Below are 20,000 nucleotides of genomic sequence, written 5' to 3' on the forward strand. Positions count from 1 at the left end.
TTTCTCTCTTTCTCTCTATCTCTCTCTCTCTCTCTCTCTCTCTCTCTCTCTCTCTCTCTATCCTCTATATCTCTCTCTCTCTCTCTTTCTCTGTCTCTCTCTATCTATCTATCTCTTTCTCTCCCCTCTCTTTATATCTATCTCCTCCTCCCTCCTTCCCTCCCTTCCTCTCTCTCTCTCTCTCTCTCTCTCTCTCTCTCTCTCTCTCTCTCTCTCCTCTCTCTCTCTCTCTCTCTCTCTCTCTCTCTCTCTCTCTCTCTCTCTCTCTCTCTCTCTCTCTCTCTCTTTCTCTCTCTCTCTCTCTCTCTCTCTCTCTCTCTCTCCCTCCTTCATCCCCATCCCTTCTCTGTCCCTGATAATGATGACAGTTAAAATTCTCTCCAGAGTTTTACTGTATGTTAGAAATATTCCTCTTTCAACTGCTACAGACGTTATTATCGTCTATTCTCTTTCTTACCATTTTCATCATATTTCTTAATCCTTATCGCCATTTTTCTTTTCTTCTTCCTCCACGTGCTCGTCATTTTGAATCCTCCGTTTTTCTTCACTCTTTTCTCCTATTTTTCTCTATTATTTCTTCATATTCTTCTCCTCCCACTTTGCACTTTCTTTCTTTCTATTTATTTTCTCTCGCCCTCAGGTGATTCTTTTCCTACTCTTCTTTACGTTATTCTTCTCTTATTCACTTCTCGTTCTTTCGTCCGCTGTTTCTCTCCCTCTTCATTTTTGCTTCTTACACCTCCTTCCTCCTCCCACTTTCGTCTTTTTCTCTCCGCATCCATATTCATTCTTCTGTCTCCTCTTCCTTTCTCTTTTTTTTTTGCTTCACTCTCATCTGCTCTCCCTCCCTTGACTTCATTTCATCTCCTGATCTTCTCTCTATTTGGCTCATTCTTTCCTCCTCCTTTTCCACTTTATCAAAGTTTTTTTCCTTTCCTTCTCCCTCCTCTCATTTTATTCCACTCTCTTCTTCTTTTCGCTCCCGCAGTTCCCTCCTCTTCACGATTTCACCATTCCCCCTCCTCTTTGTTTTCTCATACATCCCCCATTCATTCCCTCTCTCTTTCTCTCTCTTTCTCTCTCAATCTCTCTCTCTGTCTGTCTGTCTGTCTCTCTCTCTCTCTCTCTCTCTCTCTCTCTCTCTCTCTCTCTCTCTCTCTCTCTCTCTCTCTCTCTCTCTCTCTCTCTCTCTCTCTCTCTCTCTCTCTCTCTCTCTCTCTTTCTCTCTCTCTCTCTCTCTCCTCTTCCTCCTCCTTCTCTCCTCTCCATTTCATCCTCCCTAATCTTCGGCCTCTCCCTCTCTCCACTTTTCATCTTCAGTTCTTCCTTCTTTTTGTTGCCCGTCTTTTCCTTCTCCCCCCTCCCTCCCGCCTTATTTCCTCCTTTATCCTTTTCGCTATTATCCTCGCCTCCTTGACCGTCTTCACTTGCCTCCCTCTCCCCTCCACCGCCTCTCCTCGCTTCCCCCGCCCCTTCTCACTTCCCCCTCTCCCTTCTCACCTACTCTCACCTCCTCTCATCGCCGCTCCCTCCCCCTCCTCTCCTCCCTACCCCCTCCTCCCCCTCCCCTCCCCTCCTTGCCTCCCCCTCCCCCATCCCCCCTCCCTCTCCTCCCCTTAGCCTCTCCTTCCCCCTCCTTCCCTTTAGCCTCCCTTCCCCTTCATCCCTTTCGCTTCCCCTCCCCCTCCTCCCCTTCACCTACCCCCTCCTCCTTTCCTCCCCTCCTCGTCAACTCCCCCACCTCCCCCTCCCCTCCCCCTCCTCCCCTTCGCCTTCCCTCCTTGCCTCCCCCTCCTCCCCTTCACCTTCCCCCTCTTCCCCTCCCCTCCCCCTCTTCCCCTCTCCCTCCCCTCCCCTCCCCCTCCTCCCCCTTCCCCCTCCCTCCCCCTCCTCCCCTTCGCCTTCCCTCCTTGCCTCCCCCACCCCCTCCCCTACACCTCCTCCCCTTCGCCTTCCTCTTGCCTCCCCCCCTCCCCCCCCCCCTCCCCTACACCTCCTTGACCACCCCGTGTACTTTCCTTATCGTTTCCCTCGAGGATCCGTCGGAACACATGTTCTTGCCTCAATTTCCCCTCATCTTACTCACCTCTCCTTCCCTCTTATCTTCCCCTCTGCTTTATCTTCATTCCTGTTTATTCCTTTTTATTTTCATTTATTTATTTATTTTATTATTTTTTTTTTTTACTTTCTTCCGGTTTATTCTTGTTCTTTTTCCATTATCTTTCGTCTTCTTCTTCCTGCTTCCTCTTATTCTTATCTATTCCAATTTTTTTCATATTCTTTTTCTTCTTCTCTTCTACTTCCTCTTATCATCTTCTTGTTTACTCAATTTCTTGTGTTACTCCTTGTCACTTTATCTTATTCCTTTTTCTTTCTCTTTTGATTTACTTGGTTTACTGTTATTCCCTTCTATTCGTCTTTATTCCTTTTCTTCTAATATTCTCTTCATTTCTATTTATCCCCTTTCTTCTTTCCTTCAGCTTCCATCTTATTCGATTTTTTTTCTGTCTTCGTCTTTTAATTCCTGTCTATTTCTTTCCTTCTGTCCTTCCCTACTGCTTGCTCTCGTTTATTCCAGTTCCTCTTATCTCCTCTTTGGTCTTATCTTTTCTCTGAATTATTCCCTTCTTCATAACTTCCCTGTGTCTTCTTTAAATAGACGCCTCTTCTCTTTTTTCGCATATATATATTTCTTTACTTTTTCCTTTTTTTTCGTTTATTTTCTTTTCCGTCATCTTGCATTCGCTTTATTCTTATTGCGTCAGTTCTCTGTTTTCTTATCTTCCCTTCGCCTTCCTCTCCCTTCCTTCATTTCACTATTTCCTCATCTTCCTTTAGCCCCTCTTCTCTAATTATCTGCTCTCCCTCTCCTCTTTTTCCCCTCCATTCTCCCTTTTTACCCAAACCTTCCCTTCTCTTTGCTCTTACTACCGCCACGCCTTTTTTATTCTTCTTCCCTCCTTATCCAACATCAAACTGCTCCTTTCCTCTCCTCTTTACCCATAGTTATTTGAGTTTCCTCTATTCACTTTTTCCCTCTTCCCACCCTCTTCGTCTTTGCCTTTCCCACTCGCTTCCTGGATCGCTGACCTTACTCGTCCTTCAAAGAGGTTCTCGAGTAGGAGCTCGAGACGTAAATAAAGCACCACTTTTCCCTTCATTCTGAAGTGACTCCCCTCTCCCTTCTCCCCTCTCCCCTCCCTTCTCCCCTCTCCCCTCTCTCCCCCTTCTCCCCTCTCCTCCCTCTCTCCACCTTCTCCCCTCTCCCCTTCCCCCCTCTCTCCTCTCTCCCCTCCCCCTCTCCTCTGTACCCTCTCCCCCCTTTCCTTTCTCTATTTATCCTCGTGCTCTTTGCTTTATCTCTTTTTCATTCCCTTTTTCTCTGCCTCCACCCCCTCCCCCAATCTTCTTCCTTCTCTTTGTTTTGATTATTCTTTTCCTTTTCGTCTGTTTTTCTTTTTGTTTGTTTGCTTGCTTCCCTCTTTCTGCCTGTTTCTCTACACCTTTCTCTCTGTCTGTTAGCTTATTTCCTCCTCTCTATCTGTTATTAGCCTGTTTCCCTCTATCTGTCTGGATGTCTGTCTATCTTCCTATCTATTTGTGTGTGTGTCTATCTGTCTGCTATCCCCACCACTACCTATGTCTCTCTTTTTCTTTCTCTCTCTACCTACTTACCTGTCTACCTGTCTTTCCATCTCTATTTTTAATTCTCTCATCTCTCTTCTCTACCTCCCCCTCTCTGCAACACTGCAATCAAGTGTCAGGAACATGAACTAGCACAAATGAACACACAGTAAAGCATAATTTTGAGGATTATTATGATTATTGTATTGATATTTTAATTGCAATATTATGTTCGTGTGGATCTATTTTGTGCCATTGCGGAGCCGCCTCTTTCAACTGAATATTTCGAAATTCTGTGTTGAATAATGCATTTTTTTCAAATAATGTTTTGCCTGATAATTACGACAATTGTGTGAACTAGAAAGGACAATTCATATGTGTATATATACATACACGCACACACACACATACACACAAATACACACACATACATATACATACATGTATTTGTATGTAAATACATTTGCATTTACATAGGTAAAAAATGTAAGTGTCTACATGTACATATACATATTCATACACACACATATGTATGTGTATATATATTTACATGTACTTAGGCAAAAATGTATCTGTGCGTGCACATATATATACACATATACGTAGGTAAAAATATAAGTGTATATGTACATATACATATACACATACACACACATATTTGTATATATACGTTTGCGTGTACTTAAGTAAAAATGTAAGATTATGTGTATGTATACACCCTAGAGCATGCGCGATTGGGTGTACACGTCAGTGAACATGTATACAATTTCCTGATGTGCTCACCACACCCCTCCCCCTCCCCCAGGATGGCCCACCCCCCAGGTGTCCTGGTGGAAGGGCAACCTGCTGCTGGCCAATCACAGCGTGGTCATAGGCGACGACAACGACTACCTCCACAACGAGGTCATGAGCGGGGTCAGGATGAGTCCGAGCGCCGGCATGAGGCAAGTGAAGACGAAGCTGATGATACCCAAAATACCACGTGATTTCGTCCATGCCAACCTCACGTGCCAGGTATCCAACAACAACATCACGGAGCCCCTCTCCACGACGCTGTCTCTCGATGTCCTGCGTGAGTATTCTGATCTCTCGATCCATGTTTCATTTGCCTTCATCTTTCGCCTAATCATCTTTTTTTATCTTATTAGAAAATAGCGAGATTAAGGCCTACAACACGACCAAACGGGATAAAGGCTGCATATACAACACGGCCCATATCTATGAAAGGAAAATTATCTCTCTCAATCTATATTTCATTTGCCTTCATCTTTCGTCAAATATATACATATATATATATATATATATATATATATATATATATATATATATATATATATATATATATATATATATATATACATATATTTTTAATTATTATCAGAAAATAATGGGATAAAGGTTACATATACAACCCTGCCTATATTTATGAAAGGAAAATTATCTCTCTATCAATCCATATTTCATTTGCCTTCATCTATTGCCCAATCATCTTTTATTTTAGAAAATAGAAGGAAGGTGAAAAAAATATATAAAAAAAGAGAAGAGGCGTCTATTTAAGTTCGTATCGATATTCTATGTAATCTTTATATTTTACCAAATTATCAGTATTTAATTTGAATTCTTCAGTGAGTAATAAGTATTATTTTTTCTCTGTTAATTATCATAAATTATCCAAATATCTTCTCTATTTTTATTCGCTAGTTACTAATCAATATTCTATATTTTGTATTTCTTCTTGAATTATAATGGATTGTCACTATTCCATATTCGATTATAATATTCAGTGCATGGTCGATAGTTCACATAATTTTCCTATTTCTTTTTCTCTGTAATTAATTATTGATATTTTGCATTCCTTTTTATTTGCCAAGAAATGTGTTGATCATTTGCCTTTAATAAAGAATCATTTCCTATTTCATCACATATTTCATTATATATCTAGTTCCAGTGTCTCATTTCTATCATGAAGAATATAAACATTATAGGCATAAACTTATATAAAATGTTTTTTTTTTATATCGTTGTAGTTTGTTGTTATTTTTGCCTTCTATATGTTTCAATACATTTATTTGGTTGTTTGATTATATGAATATTTATTGAAAGTTTACCTTCAACAATGTCTGTTTCTCTTGTTTTCTTTATCCCATTTTTTTTATTATTCTTAATGACTGGCTCTGTGTAGATCATGTTTTTCCTATAAACCAAATGCCATCAATTATCTTTTAGGTTTATTTTCAACTATTCCACATATATCTTTTTGTTTCTCTCTTTTTCTCCCTGTCCTACTTCCATCTGTCTAACCATCTGTCCGTCCACTCATCCATCCATCCAATCACCTATTCAATCTCTCTCGCTTCCCTATATCCATCTATTCAACACCTCATCCATCCATCCGTCCCTCAGTCTACCCATCCATCCACCAAACTATTACTCAACGCGTCATCCACTCATATATCCATCATTCCATCCACCTCTCACTCCCTCCATCCAGTCCACCCATTCTTTCATTCATCCACCCATACATCCATCATTCCATCCACCTCTCACTCCCTCCATCCAGTCCACCCATTCTTTCACTCATCCACTCATACATCCATCATTCCATCCACCTCTCACTCCCTCCATCCAGTCCACCCATTCTTTCATTCATCCACCCATGCACCCATCATTCCATCCACCTCTCACTCCCTCCGTCTAGTCCACCCATTCTTTCACTCATCCACTCAGCGCCTTAAACATCCATCTCCCATCCACTTCCCTTCATCCAGTCCACCCATTCTTTCACTCATCCACTCAACGCCTTAAACATCCATCTCCCCATCCACTTCCCTCCATCCAGTCCACCCATTCTTTCACTCATCCACTCAGCACCTTAAACATCCATCTCCCCATCCACTTCCCTCCATCCAGTCCACCCATACTTTCACTCATCCACTCAACGCGTCATCCACTCATACACCCATCATTCCATCCACCTCTCACTCCCTCCACCCAGTCCACCCATCCTTTCACTCATCCACTCAACGCGTCATCCACTCATGCACCCATCATTCCATCCACCTCTCACTCCCTCCATCCAGTCCACCATTCTTTCACTCATCCACTCAACGCGTCATCCACTCATGCACCCATCATTCCATCCACCTCTCACTCCCTCCACCCAGCGCACCCATTCTTTCACTCATCCACTCAGCACCTTAAACATCCATCTCCCATTCACTTCCCTCCATCCAGTCCACCCATTCTTTCACTCATCCACTCATGCACCCACCATTCCATCCACCTCTCACTCCCTCCATCCAGTCCACCCATTCTTTCGCTCATCCACTCATGCACCCACCATTCCATCCACCTCTCACTCCCTCCATCCAGTCCACCCATTCTTTCACTCATCCACTCAGCGCCTTAAACATCCATCTCCCATCCACTTCCCTCCATCCAGTCCACCCATTCTTTCACTCATCCACTCATGCACCCATCATTCCATCCACCTCTCACTCCCTCCATCCAGTCCATCCATTCTTTCACTCATCCACTCATGCATCCACCATTCCATCCACCTCTCACTCCCTCCACCCAGCCCACCCATTCTTTCACTCATCCACTCAACGCGTCATCCACTCATGCACCCATCATTCCATCCACCTCTCACTCCCTCCACCCAGTCCACCCATTCTCTCACTCATCCACTCAGCGCCTCAAACATCCATTTCCCCATCCACTTCCCTCCATTCAGTCCACCCATTCTTTCACTCATCCACTCATGCATCCATCATTCCATCCACCTCTCACCCCCTCCATCCAGTCCACCCATTCTTTCACTCATCCACTCATGCATCCACCATTCCATCCACCTCTCACTCCCTCCACCCAGCCCACCCATTCTTTCACTCATCCACTCAACGCGTCATCCACTCATGCACCCACCATTCCATCCACCTCTCACTCCCTCCATCCAGTCCACCCATTCTTTCCCTCATCCACTCAGCGCCTTAAACATCCATCTCCCATCCACTTCCCTCCATTCAGTCCACCCATTCTCTCACTCATCCACTCAGCGCCTTAAACATCCATCTCCCCCATCCACTTCCCTCCATCCAGTCCACCCATTCTTTCACTCATCCACTCATGCATCCATCATTCCATCCACCTCTCACTCCCTCCACCCAGCCCACCCATTCTTTCACTCATCCACTCAGCGCCTTAAGCATCCATCTTCCCATCCACTTCCCTCCATCCAGTCCACCCATTCTTTCACTCATCCACCCATACACCCATCATTCCATCCACCTCTCACTCCCTCCATCTAGTCCATCCATTCTTTCACTCATCCACTCAACGCGTCATCCACTCATGCACCCATCATTCCATCCACCTCTCACTCCCTCCATCCAGTCTACCCATTCTTTCACTCATCCACTCATGCACCCATCATTCCATCCACCTCTCACTCCCTCCACCCAGCCCACCCATTCTCTCACTCATCCACTCAGCGCCTTAAACATCCATCTCCCCCATCCACTTCCCTCCTCGGACCCAAGCACGCTGTCACAAAGGCATTTCCAACAGAGATAAAACCAAGATCTCTTTTAAGCTCGAATCCTCACGCCAGTATGTCTAACTTCAGATGATGAACGAGTGTCCCCCTCTCTTTGTTCACGTTATTCATTTAATAGACATGTGGCGGTGGTGGTACATGCAGATAGTTCAGTGTGGCACTTTTAGATTGGGTGATTTATGAAGAATGTAATTGCTGGTTGTAATAGTATGTGTAGAATGTAGAATAACAGGAATATAGTTTGTAGTGAGTTGAATAATAACATAATAACACAATATTTGCTTACAAAGCCAGCTGAAATACGTAAAGAATATACGTACCCAGAACAACAGCGCAAGCCGGTGGCTACAGCTTTACAGACTGATTAGAATGTAGGAATTAAATGGGCAAATTGACTGACAGAGTTACGGAGACCGATTAAAAAAAAAAAATAAAAAAATATCTGATGGATTTCGCTGCAGAGATAGGCTATTCAAACTCTACATTTATTTGCATAGAATTTGCACACAGGATGAGAGGCTGTTAGACTGATTCTGCATAACTAGACAGTTTTTAGGCCAGTGTGTATAGGCCTTTGTTCGGCTGTTTTAAAAAGCCTTTGTGCTTCCACGTCAAGCATTTCGAAGCAAATTCGTACCTGGTGTTTAACAGTTCGCACAAGAACGACAATGTTTATTGTTCGCCCTTTTGATTTATACTGACAACACATCCTTTTTTGACAACGACAGATTTGCATAAAGACGGAACAGTCATCAATTTTCATACATATTCCTGAAAATAAGTAGACTGTTGTTGCTAACGTGGAAAACTTGTTATAAAGATTGTACGTCTATATGTGCGGATAAAGCATTTCTTTTTTTTTTTTTTACCTTTGGTCGACGTGAAAAGCCATTTACGAGAGAGAAAAAAAAGGTGGGCGAGTTTTGATTACACCCCACATCGAGAGAGAGAAAAAAAAAATCCGCTCCTTTGTTAATACAATTTGAATCATTCTATGAAACATTTATACGAATTTATGACGTGAGACGGAGTTGACTGCCATCACAGCTTTCATGATGAGTGCGCCGCGGTCAGTGATATCGTTGTGTTCGTCCTCTAATCGCGCATAATGTCTGATAATTTCGGAAACTGCAGTGGTGAGGCTCCCCCTTACTCCTCTCCTTGCCTTAACGTCAGACAACTTGCGTGGGAGCGATATTGCTTTTGTTATTGCAAGTTATTGTTGTTCGTGCTGTTTATAAAATGCCGGGATGGGGATCTTACTGTCTCATTCCGGCCGTGGTTGCGGGTAATGAGAAGGTGGTATTGTGTCTCCATCCCCCGTGTGGCTGCGCATGCTCCCCGTTGCATGTGACTCGGGGGCAAACATTCATGCCTAACACACGAGTTTGTACACGCGCCGCTGTTGTCAAGGTGTGTGCATTTGGGCGTACGCCTCTGCACATGCATTTGTACTGGGTATTGCGAAAGCCAAATAGACAAAACTGTACCAACTGTACCAACTGTGCCAGTCAAAGTAAGCGTTGGAAAATGTTGCTGTTCTCGGTGACAACATGACGTTTGCAAATGTTCAGCCATAAACCCTACCCGCTCCCAATTACAGCACGACTCAGATGAAAGACAGTATGAGATTGTTCATGGTGTCTAGATGTCTGGTTATGGAACGATAGACAAGACTAATTCCGAAAATAAGGCTACAACTCTCTCAAAAAAGTAGCAATAAATGAAAAGAATAAATGACTAAACAAACGTGATAACAAGACGAATTAAGGATTATGCATAACTTGAATAAAAAGTGATTCATCAAGAGCTGAATTAAACGTAAATGGACCCTTGCACATTAACAGTGAATATTTCAGAGCCCCTTAAAAAATAAAGAACGAAAAAAAAAGAAATAGTGAAATAAAATGGAGAGGAAATGCTAAACTAGAAAAGAGAAAATGCCAAAGTAAAATAAAATTCTAGAATATTTTTAGCTACGAGAGTTTAGCTTTTTAGTTAGCGCTGTTATACTGAAGGTAAAGTGATCCGGGTGAATAGGTTGCTCTACCAACTTTTGCAAATTAAAAATCTATTCGCTCTCTCTCTCTCTCTCTCTCTCTCTCTCTCTCGCTCTCTCTCTCTCTCTCTCTCTCTCTCGCTCTCTCTCTCTCTATCTCTCTCGCTCTCTCGCTCTCTCGCTCTCTCGCTCTCTCTCTCTCTCTCTCGCTCTCTCTCTCTCTCTCGCTCTCTCTCTCGCTCTCGCTCTGTCTGTCTCTCTCTCTCTCGCTCTGTCTGTCTGTCTCTCTCTCTCTCTCTCTCTCTCTATTTCTCTCTCGCTCTCTCTCTCATTCTCTCTCTCTCTCTCTCTCTCTCTCTCTCTCTCTCTCTCTCTCGCCCTCTCAACCCCTCTACATCTCTGTGTCTCTTTCTCTATCTCCTCTACCTGTGTGTACTTGTGTGTGTGGTGTGTGTGTGTGTATGTGTGTGTGTGTACTTGTGTGCGTGTGTGGTGTGTGTGTGTGTATGTGTGTGTGTGTGCGTATGGTGGTGTCTTTTATGAGTGTTTCTCATTCCCTGTCTCTTTGACTGCCTGTTTGTTTGCTTGTCTGTCTGTCTGAATATCCCATTTCTTATCTCTATCTATGTATAATTGTGGGTATGTCTTAATTTCTCTACCTCCTTGATGAATATATATATATATATATATATATATATATATATATATATATATATATATATATATATATATATATATATACATATAAATATATATATATATATATATATATATATATATATATATATATATATATATATATATATATATACATATATATATATACATATACATATATATATACATATATATATACATACATATATATATATATATATATATATATATATATATATATATATATATATATATATATATATATATATATATATATATATATATATATATAATTGGTGCGTGGGCGCGTCTGTGTATGTGTATGAGAGAGAGATAATTTGTTCGTGCGTGTGTGTGTGTGTATGTGCGCGCAGTTTCATGGTAGTTTGTGTATGTATACTTATCTGTATACGGGTACATATTCCTAAATTAATACTTTCATCTTTATCAACATATATGCTTTTTTTAGGGTACACACGCGCGCGCCCGTCCCAAGCCGATGCACGCGACCCAAAATAGAGGCGATAACTTCCCTTCCTTCTCCGCGCATTCCCGCCGCCGCCGCCGCTCGGGTCCGCCAGCCACCCCCGCCCACCGCTCGTCGCCTGTACACAAGCCGTCACATAAATCACATTCAAACCTTTAGAATGTATGCTTTTTTTTTTTTGGGTGTCGATGTCGATGCGTTTAGCTGCTGATCGTCACTCAGCTTCAAGTAATAAGGATTCGGCCGCACGAGCTTCATCCGTGCAAATAATCGCGGAATCATGCGGTAACGAGACACAGCCACGCATAATGACTGGGATTATTTCCGTTGAACAATTTGTGGAAAATCTGCGGAACAGACACGCCACATTTCATTACCTTTTTTTTCCGTGTTCAAACTCTTCCGATGAATTATTGGACGTAATCTGTTAGCACTGATTAAGTGATTAAAGCGATTAGATTTATAAATCACTTTTAAGGTTTTTGATTAAGGATAAGCTATTAAAACCCTTATGTCTCCCAGGGTTCCATGAGCTTCTTTACACCAGCGAACTTTTTCAAGATTTGGCATTATCCTCCTTATGTTATCACAGTCTTATCGTAATCATTTCTGCGATGCAATCATCTATGTATTCTTATAAGCAATGTTTTTTTGTTATTATAATCAGGAATAAATATAGCAATTTCACATTTTTCTTCTCAAGTAATCATTATTCCCTCAAATTGTTTATTTATTCGTACATTACAAAAAAAAAAAAAAAAAAAAAAAAACTATTTTTCAAACTTCACATCCATCAACTTCTTTTATTTATATATTTGACTTGCAATTATATAGTAATTATTCAGATATTCCACTCAACATCCATGCTGTGTTGTTTTTGTTGTTGTTGTTGTACTTGGCGGAACAACAACAGACGAACAGCATACCATATGGCCCGTGTTCATTGCGACAAATGAAGGAAAGGTTTTGATATTTCTTGTACTGAGAAGATATTCATTCACATTCATACTTTTTCAACAAAATATATTACCTCATCACTCAAGAAACGACATTAGTTCCTCGGTCCTCCTCCGTCTCTTCCTCCTCCTCCTCCTCCTCCTCCATCATCAAGTCCTCCTCCTCCTCCTCCATCATCAAGTCCTCTTTTTCCTCCTCCTCCTCCTCCATCATCAAGTCCTCCTCTTCCTCCTCATTCTTCACCGCCACGATCTCCTCTCCCTTTGTATCAATCTCTTCTTCATCCTCCTCCTCCATCATCAAGTGCTCTTCTTCCTCCTCCTTCTCCACCGCCACGATCTCCTCTCCCTCTGTATCTATCTCTTCCTCCTCCTTCTCCTCCATCATCAAGTCCTCTTCTTCCTCCTCCTTCTCCTCCATCATCAAGTCCTCCTCTTCCTCCTCCTTCTCCACCGCCACGATCTCCTCTCCCTCTGTACCTATCTCTTCCTCTTGCTCCTCCTTCATCATCAAGTCCTCTTCTTCCTCCTCCTTCTCCTCCATCATCAAGTCCTCCTCTTCCTCCTCCTTCTCCACCGCTACGATCTCCTCTCCCTCTGTATCTATCTCTTCTTCCTCCACCTCGCCCATAATCAAGTCCTCTTCTTCCTCCTCCTCATCCTTCACCGCCACGATCTCCTCTCCCTCTGTATCCGTCTCTTCCTCCTCCTCCTCCTCCATCATCAAGTCCTCTTTTTCCTCCTCCTCCTCCTCCATCATCAAGTCCTCCTCTTCCTCCTCCTCCTTCTCCACCGCTACGATCTCCTCTCCCTCTGTATCTATCTCTTCCTCCTCCTCCTCCTCCGTCATCAAGTCCTCTTCTTCCTCCTCCTTCTCCTCCATCATCAAGTCCTCTTCTTCCTCCTCCTTCTTCACCGCCACGATCTCCTCTCCCTCTGTATCCATCTCTTCCTCCTCCTCCATCATCAAGTCCTCCTCTTCCTCCTCATTCTTCACCGTCACGATCTCCTCTCCCTGTGTATCTATCTCTTCCTCCTTCTCCTCCTCCATCATCAAGTCCTCTTCTTCCTCCTCCTTCTCCTCCATCATCAAGTCCTCCTCTTCCTCCTCATTCTTCACCGCCACGATCTCCTCTCCCGCTGTATCCATCTCTTCCTCCTCCTCCTCCATCATCAAGTCCTCCTCTTCCTCCTCCTTCTTCACCGCCACGATCTCCTCTCTCTCTGTATCCATCTCTTCCTCCTTCTCCTCCATCATCATCAAGTCCTCCTCTTCATCCATCTCTTCTTCTTCCTCCTCCATCATCAAGTCCTCTTCTTCCTTCTCCTCCATCATCAAGTCCTCCTCTTCTTCCTCATTCTTCACCGCCACGATCTCCACTCCCTCTGTATCCGTCTCTTCCTCCTCCTCCTCCATCATCAAGTCCTCTTCTTCCTCCTCCTTCTCCACCGTCACCGCGACTTTCTCCCCCATTCTTTCTTTCCATCATCACCAACGCCTCTTCCTCCTTGCATCCCAATCTCCTTTGTGTGCTTTCTTAGCGGTTACTGTGCATGTTCCTCGGCTGCCTTAACTTAGAAGTAGGTAGATAATAGATAATAGGGATAACAATACTGGTGAAAAGAGTGGCAGTAATTGTAATAGTTGTAATGATCACGATGATGAAAATGGTAATGATAATAATGATAGTTATAGGAAAGATAATGATGATGATGATTATGATATTGGTAATAATGAAAATAGGAATGATAATAATGATGATGGTGATAATAATGCTCATTACGATAATGCTAATGATATGAGGAATAGTAGTAGTAGTAGTGGTAGCAACAACAACAACAACAATATATATATATATATATGTATATATATATACATATATTTATGTATATATATATATATATATATATATATATATATATATATATATATATATATATATATATATATATATATATATATATATATATATATATATATATATATATATATATATATATATATATATATATATATATATATATGTATATATATATATATATATATATATATATATATATATATATATATATATATATATATATATATATATATATATATATATATATATATATATATATATATATATATATATATATATATATATATATATATATATATATATATATATATATATATATATATATATATATATATATATATATATATATATATATATATATATATATATATATATATATATATATATATATATATATATATATATATATATATATATATATATATATATATATATATATATATATATATATATATATATATATATATATATATATATATATATATATATATATATATATATATATATATATATATATATATATATATATATATATATATATATATATATATATATTTTTTTTTTTTTTTTTTTTTTTTTTTTTTTTTTTTTTTCTTCTTTCTTTCTTTCTTCTTTTTTTTTGACTCCGTATTCAGTTAAAGAAAGTACATTGCCGGTTAGGAAACCACACGCTCCGAACCAAGTCTAAACCTATTTACTTCACGGACGAAAAAAGTGCACCATCAAGTACATATTTCATTACACTATTCAAGGATATCCCTCTCTGGCGCCGCTCACCTCTAATTGAAAATGCGATATTCAATAAACTTTTTCCCCCCTTCTTTGCGAGTTGCTACACAAGCCAATCTCCAACACGGTCTCGCCAACAAAGACCTTCACCCCCTCACACCACTGGAGTAGCTGAACGTGTTATTACCGACAACCGATATATCAGGAAGGATACAGGGATTTTAGATTTTTTTTTTTATTTGTTTTTTTTACTCTCTCTGTCTCGTTTTTCTCTCATACTTTCTCTCTTTTTTTCTCTTTCTTTCTTTTTTTCTCTTTCTTTCTCTCTCTCTCTTTCTTTCTTTCTCTCTCTCTCTCTCTCTCTCTCTCTCTCTCTCCCTCTATCTCTCTCTCTCTCTATCTCTCTCTTCCTCTATCTCTTTCTTTCTCTTTCAGTCACTCTCTCTCTTTCTCTTTTTCTTTCTATTTGTCTTTAACTCACTCAACTTCCCCCCTTCACTTTCTTTCTCTTTCACGCATACTTTCATTCTTCCTCTTTCTCTTTCTTTTTCTCTTCCACTCACTCACTTTCTCTTTTCCTTCCTCCTTTCCTCTAGCTTTCTATTCCTCTCTTTCATCCCCCTCCCTCCCTCCTTCCCTCCCTCCCTTCCTCCCTTCCCCCCTCCCTCCCTCCTTCCCTCTTTCCCTCCCTTCTTCCCTCCCTCTCTCCCTTCTTCCTTCCCTCCCTTCTTCCCACCTACCCCTCTCCTTCCCTCCTTCGTTCCCTCCTTCCCACCTTCCCTCCCTCCCGCCCTCCTTTCTTCCTTCCTTCCCCCCCATCCTTCCCTCCCTCCTCACCTCCTCCTTCCCTACTTCCCACCTTCCCCCCTCCTTCCCTCCCTCCTCCCTCCTTCCCACCTTCCCTCCCTCCCGCCCTCCTTTTCCCACCTTCCGACACTCCTTCCCTCCTCCCTTCCTCCCCTCCTCCCCTCCTTCTTCCCTCCCTCCTCCTTCCTACTTACCTTCCCCCCCACCTTCCCTCTCTCCCTCCCTCCCTTTCCCTACTTCCCACCTTCCCCTCCTCCCTCCTTCCCACCTTCCTCTCTCCTCCCTCCCTTCCTCCTCCCTCCCTCCCTCCCACCCTCCCACCCCCCCTCCCTCCCCTCTCCAGCACCCAAACTTTTCCTTCCTGGCAGCCTTTAATCGATTAATCAAAAGTCCATGGAAGTAATTACTAACTCCCTCCCTCTCCCGGCTTAGGCGTTGACGTTTTCCTTTGTCTTACGCCATTCAACTCTTGTCCAGTTGGTGAAGTTGGTGGGCTTGTTGGGGTGTGAGGCTGTCTGTCGAATTTTGCACCGGGCTATTTCTCAGCCGCAGGTCCGGCCTCTGGAGGCTCTGGCCTCTATAGTCTCCGGCTTTTGGCCTGTATAGCCTCTAGACTCTAGTCTTTGGCTTCTGTAGTCTCTAGACTCTAGATTTTAGACTCTAGTCTCTATAGTCTCCTGTAGCCTCTATAACCTTTAACCTCTAGCCTCTATAGGCTCCAGCCTGTAACCTGTAGCCTGTAGTCTGTAGCCTCTATAGCCTCTAGCCTCTATAGTCTCCAGCCTCTAGCCTCTATAATCTCCAGCCTCTAGCCTCTATAATCTCCAGCCTCTAGCCTCTATAGTCTCCAGTCTCTAGCCTGTAACCTGTAGCCTGTAGCCTCTATGACTTCTAGCCTCTAGCCTCTATAGTCTCTGTGGCCTCGTCATCCGCTCTCAAAGTCGTCGTCACTCATTTCTGTTCTCGCTATGCAATCTTCATCACCATTCCTTATACTCACTTCCCACCTCCATCATCATCACATTTTCCTAAAACCCTCATCTTCACTACCCGTTCCCGCTCTCACTACTACCCCCCCCCTCCCTCCTCCCCACTCTTTCCCACCCACGACACAAACCCACATTCTACACCACCCACCCCTATCCTCGCCACCCAGCCCCATCCTCCACCACCCTCACCCATCCCCCACCCTCACCACCCGCCCCATCCTCCCCTATCCTCTCCTACCCTCGCCACCCACCCCTATCTACACCACCCATCCTTATCCCCCACCGCCCATCCTCACCACCCACTCCAATCCTCCCTCATCCACTCCCACCCTCGCCACCCACCCCTATCCACACCACACCACCCACCCCATCCTCTCCCATCCACTCCCACCCTCGCCACCCATATTCACACCACCCACCCCTCCTATCCTCTCCCACCCTCGCAACCCTCCCCCATACTCACTTATCCCCCCACCCACCCCCACCCTCCGCCTCCCTCATCCTCTCCCACCCTCGCAACCCTCCCCCACCCTCACTTATCCCCCCACCCACCCCCACCCTCGCCCCCCTCATCCTCTCCCACCCTCGCAACCCTCCCCCATCCTCACTTATCCCCCCACCCACCCCCACCCTCGCCCCCCTCATCCTCTCCCACCCTCGCAACCCTCCCCCACCCTCACTTATCCCCCACCCTCGCCCCCCACCGCTCCCTCACTATACGGGTGTTTACTTTACCAGTGCTGGCTCTAAGTTGTTTACTCTCTTACTTTCTTATAAAGGTGAATACTTCTCTAGCTTTGTTTACTCTCGCATAAAGGTACTATTTTATATATGGGTGCTTACTCTTTGAAGATGTTTATCTAGCTTGTTTTTGTTTGTTTTTTATGTAATGTCTCACAAATACGTCACTGGTTGTTGTTGTTGTATATGTATGTGGCTTATCATTTTTTTTTTTTTTTTTATCTAGACATTTCTTTTGTGTTTTTATTTTTGATTATAACTTACTTCTTGTGAATATACTTTTGCTTTAGAATTTTGTTTATCATGTTTCCGAAATCTCATTTATAAGACTTTGCTTTTCTTCGTTGCTTAGTTTCCTACTGTTGGTAAACAAGACACATTCATTCAACGCAAAGTCTTTTTTAGAAGTGGATATGAAACGGATAAAAAAGGAAAAAAAAGAGAGGAAAGAAGGCCAATTATGCCGAATATTGTTAGAAATATGAAAAAAACGATAATGGACAGATGGAGAAGAATGGGAAAAAAGTACTGCTTATTTTTCTTCAGATATATCTATTTTCGAGAAACGGTAACGATTATCCATAAACAATAGGCATTCTCGGAAAGGAAAAAAAAAGTTTGTAATATACTTTGGTAATCCTTCATCTCTCTCTCTCTCTCTATCTCTTTCTATTGTCTTGTTCTCTCTCTCTATCTCCCCTCTTCTCTCTCTCTCTCTCTTTCTCTTTTTCTCTCCCTCCCCTCTATTTATCTCCCCATCTCCTCCTCCTCTTCCTGATCCCCCATTCTCTCTCTCTCTCTTTTTCTTTCTTTTCGCTTTATTTTTTTTTTCACTCTCTCTCTCTCTTTCTCCCTCCCCTTCCTTACCCCCTGTTCCCGTTCTCTTTCTTTTCGTTTTATTTTCTCACCTGTCATCGTCTTTCGTTTCTCCCTTTTCTCGAATTCCTCTTTGTGTCTTTTCTTATTCCCGATATTCGTTTTTGTTTTGTTTTTGCTCTTCTCTCTTCGTAATCGTTTTCTATCTCGTTCTGACACATTCACATTCTCTCTATCTCTCATTCTCTGTCTGTCTCGCTCTCTCTCTCTCTCTCTCGCTCTCTCTCTGTCTGTCTTTCTCTCTCTCTCTTTGTCTGTCTGTCTGTCTCTCTTTCTTTCTATCTCTCTCTCGTTCTTTCTACCCCTTTCTCTCTCTCTCTCTCTCTCTCTCTCTCTCTCTCTCTCTCTCTCTCTCTCTCTCTCTCTCTCTCTCTCTCTCTCTCTCTCTTCTTCTCTCTCCCTCCCTCCCTCTCTCTCTGTCTTGTTTTCTATACCTCTCTCGCTCTCTCTCATTTTACCTGATATGATTTTAATTCAGTTAATTCCTTCCTTCTATCTTCTGTGCCGATTTCTATCCAATTATTCTTCAATCTTACCACATTTTTTCGTTTTTATTGCAAATGTCACTCTGATTACATTTTTTCTTCATATATTTATATCTTTCTTTCCATACCTATCAATTAATTAGCTAATTCATCATCTCGTTTTAATCAGTTCATTGCATTACAATCTCCTATTTTTTCTTACTTTTTGCCATCTTCTCTATTTTCCCATTTCCCATTATCTTTTATCCGAATTCCTTACGATCTCTTGTTCGCATTTGTCTTCCCATTCTCCAGTTCCAAATCGTTGTATGTATATTTGTTATTCTTTTCTTTATTTGCTCTTTATTCCTCCCTTTTTTACTTCTTTTTTTTTTGTTTGTTTTTTTTTAATCGCACTCGGATTTACCTTACTCTCGTGTGTTCATCCTTTCCCTCCTTTTATCATACCTTTCTCTATTCCTTTCGGCATCGCTCGTGTGAATGCATAACCGAAACGATATATTGGCCAGCCAGCCTTAAAATAAACCAGAATCTATCATACTCGATCCAGGGGATGGGGGGTGGGGGGAGAAGGGGCTGGAAAGGAGATAGGAGGGGGAAGGGAAGGGAGAGGAGAAGGGAGGAGAGGGGGGGTGGAAAGGGAGAGGGAGGGGGAGGAGAGGGGAGAAGGGGTGGAAAGGGATAGGGAGGGGGAAGGGAGAGGGAGAGGGAGGAAGAAGGGGGATGGAAAGGGATAGGGAGGGAGGAAGGGAGAGGGAGAGGGAGGAGAAGGGGTTAGAAAGGGATAGGGAGGGGGAAGAAAGGAGAGGGAGGGAAGAAGGGGTGGAAAGGGATAGGGAGGGGGAAAAGAGAGGGGAGTGGAAAGGGAGAGGGAGGGGGAAGGAGAATGGGGCTGGAAAGGAAGAGGGAGGGGGAAGGGAGAGGAGAGGAAGGAAGAAAGGGGTGGAAAGGGAAAGGGAGGGAGAAAGAGAGGGGGAGGTGGAAAGGGAGAGAGAGGGGGGAGGGGTAGGAGGTAGCTGTCAGTCTCTATTCTTCATTCCGAGTTAATGTCTACGTAACCCCCCCCCCCCCTGTACCTCCACTCCCTCATCCTACGGTCCATAACCCCCCCCCCCCATCTCCCTTTTTCTATGAGGGAAAGAAAGAAGGGGGTGTAAATGCATTAGGTGGATGAGGAAAAATATGAGGGGGGGGGGAAGGGAGTGAGGAAGAAGGAGAGAAAGAGAGAGA

At 42.8% G+C, this 20,000-nt stretch overlaps 1 pseudogene; it reads left to right on the forward strand.

Annotated features, from left to right (window-relative positions):
- The window catches only part of LOC138867557 (nephrin-like), a 329,612-nt pseudogene that overhangs the window by 225,333 nt on the left and 84,279 nt on the right, over positions 1-20,000 (forward strand).

The sequence above is a fragment of the Penaeus vannamei genome, chromosome 30 (assembly GCF_042767895.1).
Source record: "Penaeus vannamei isolate JL-2024 chromosome 30, ASM4276789v1, whole genome shotgun sequence".
NCBI lineage: Eukaryota > Metazoa > Arthropoda > Malacostraca > Decapoda > Penaeidae > Penaeus > Penaeus vannamei.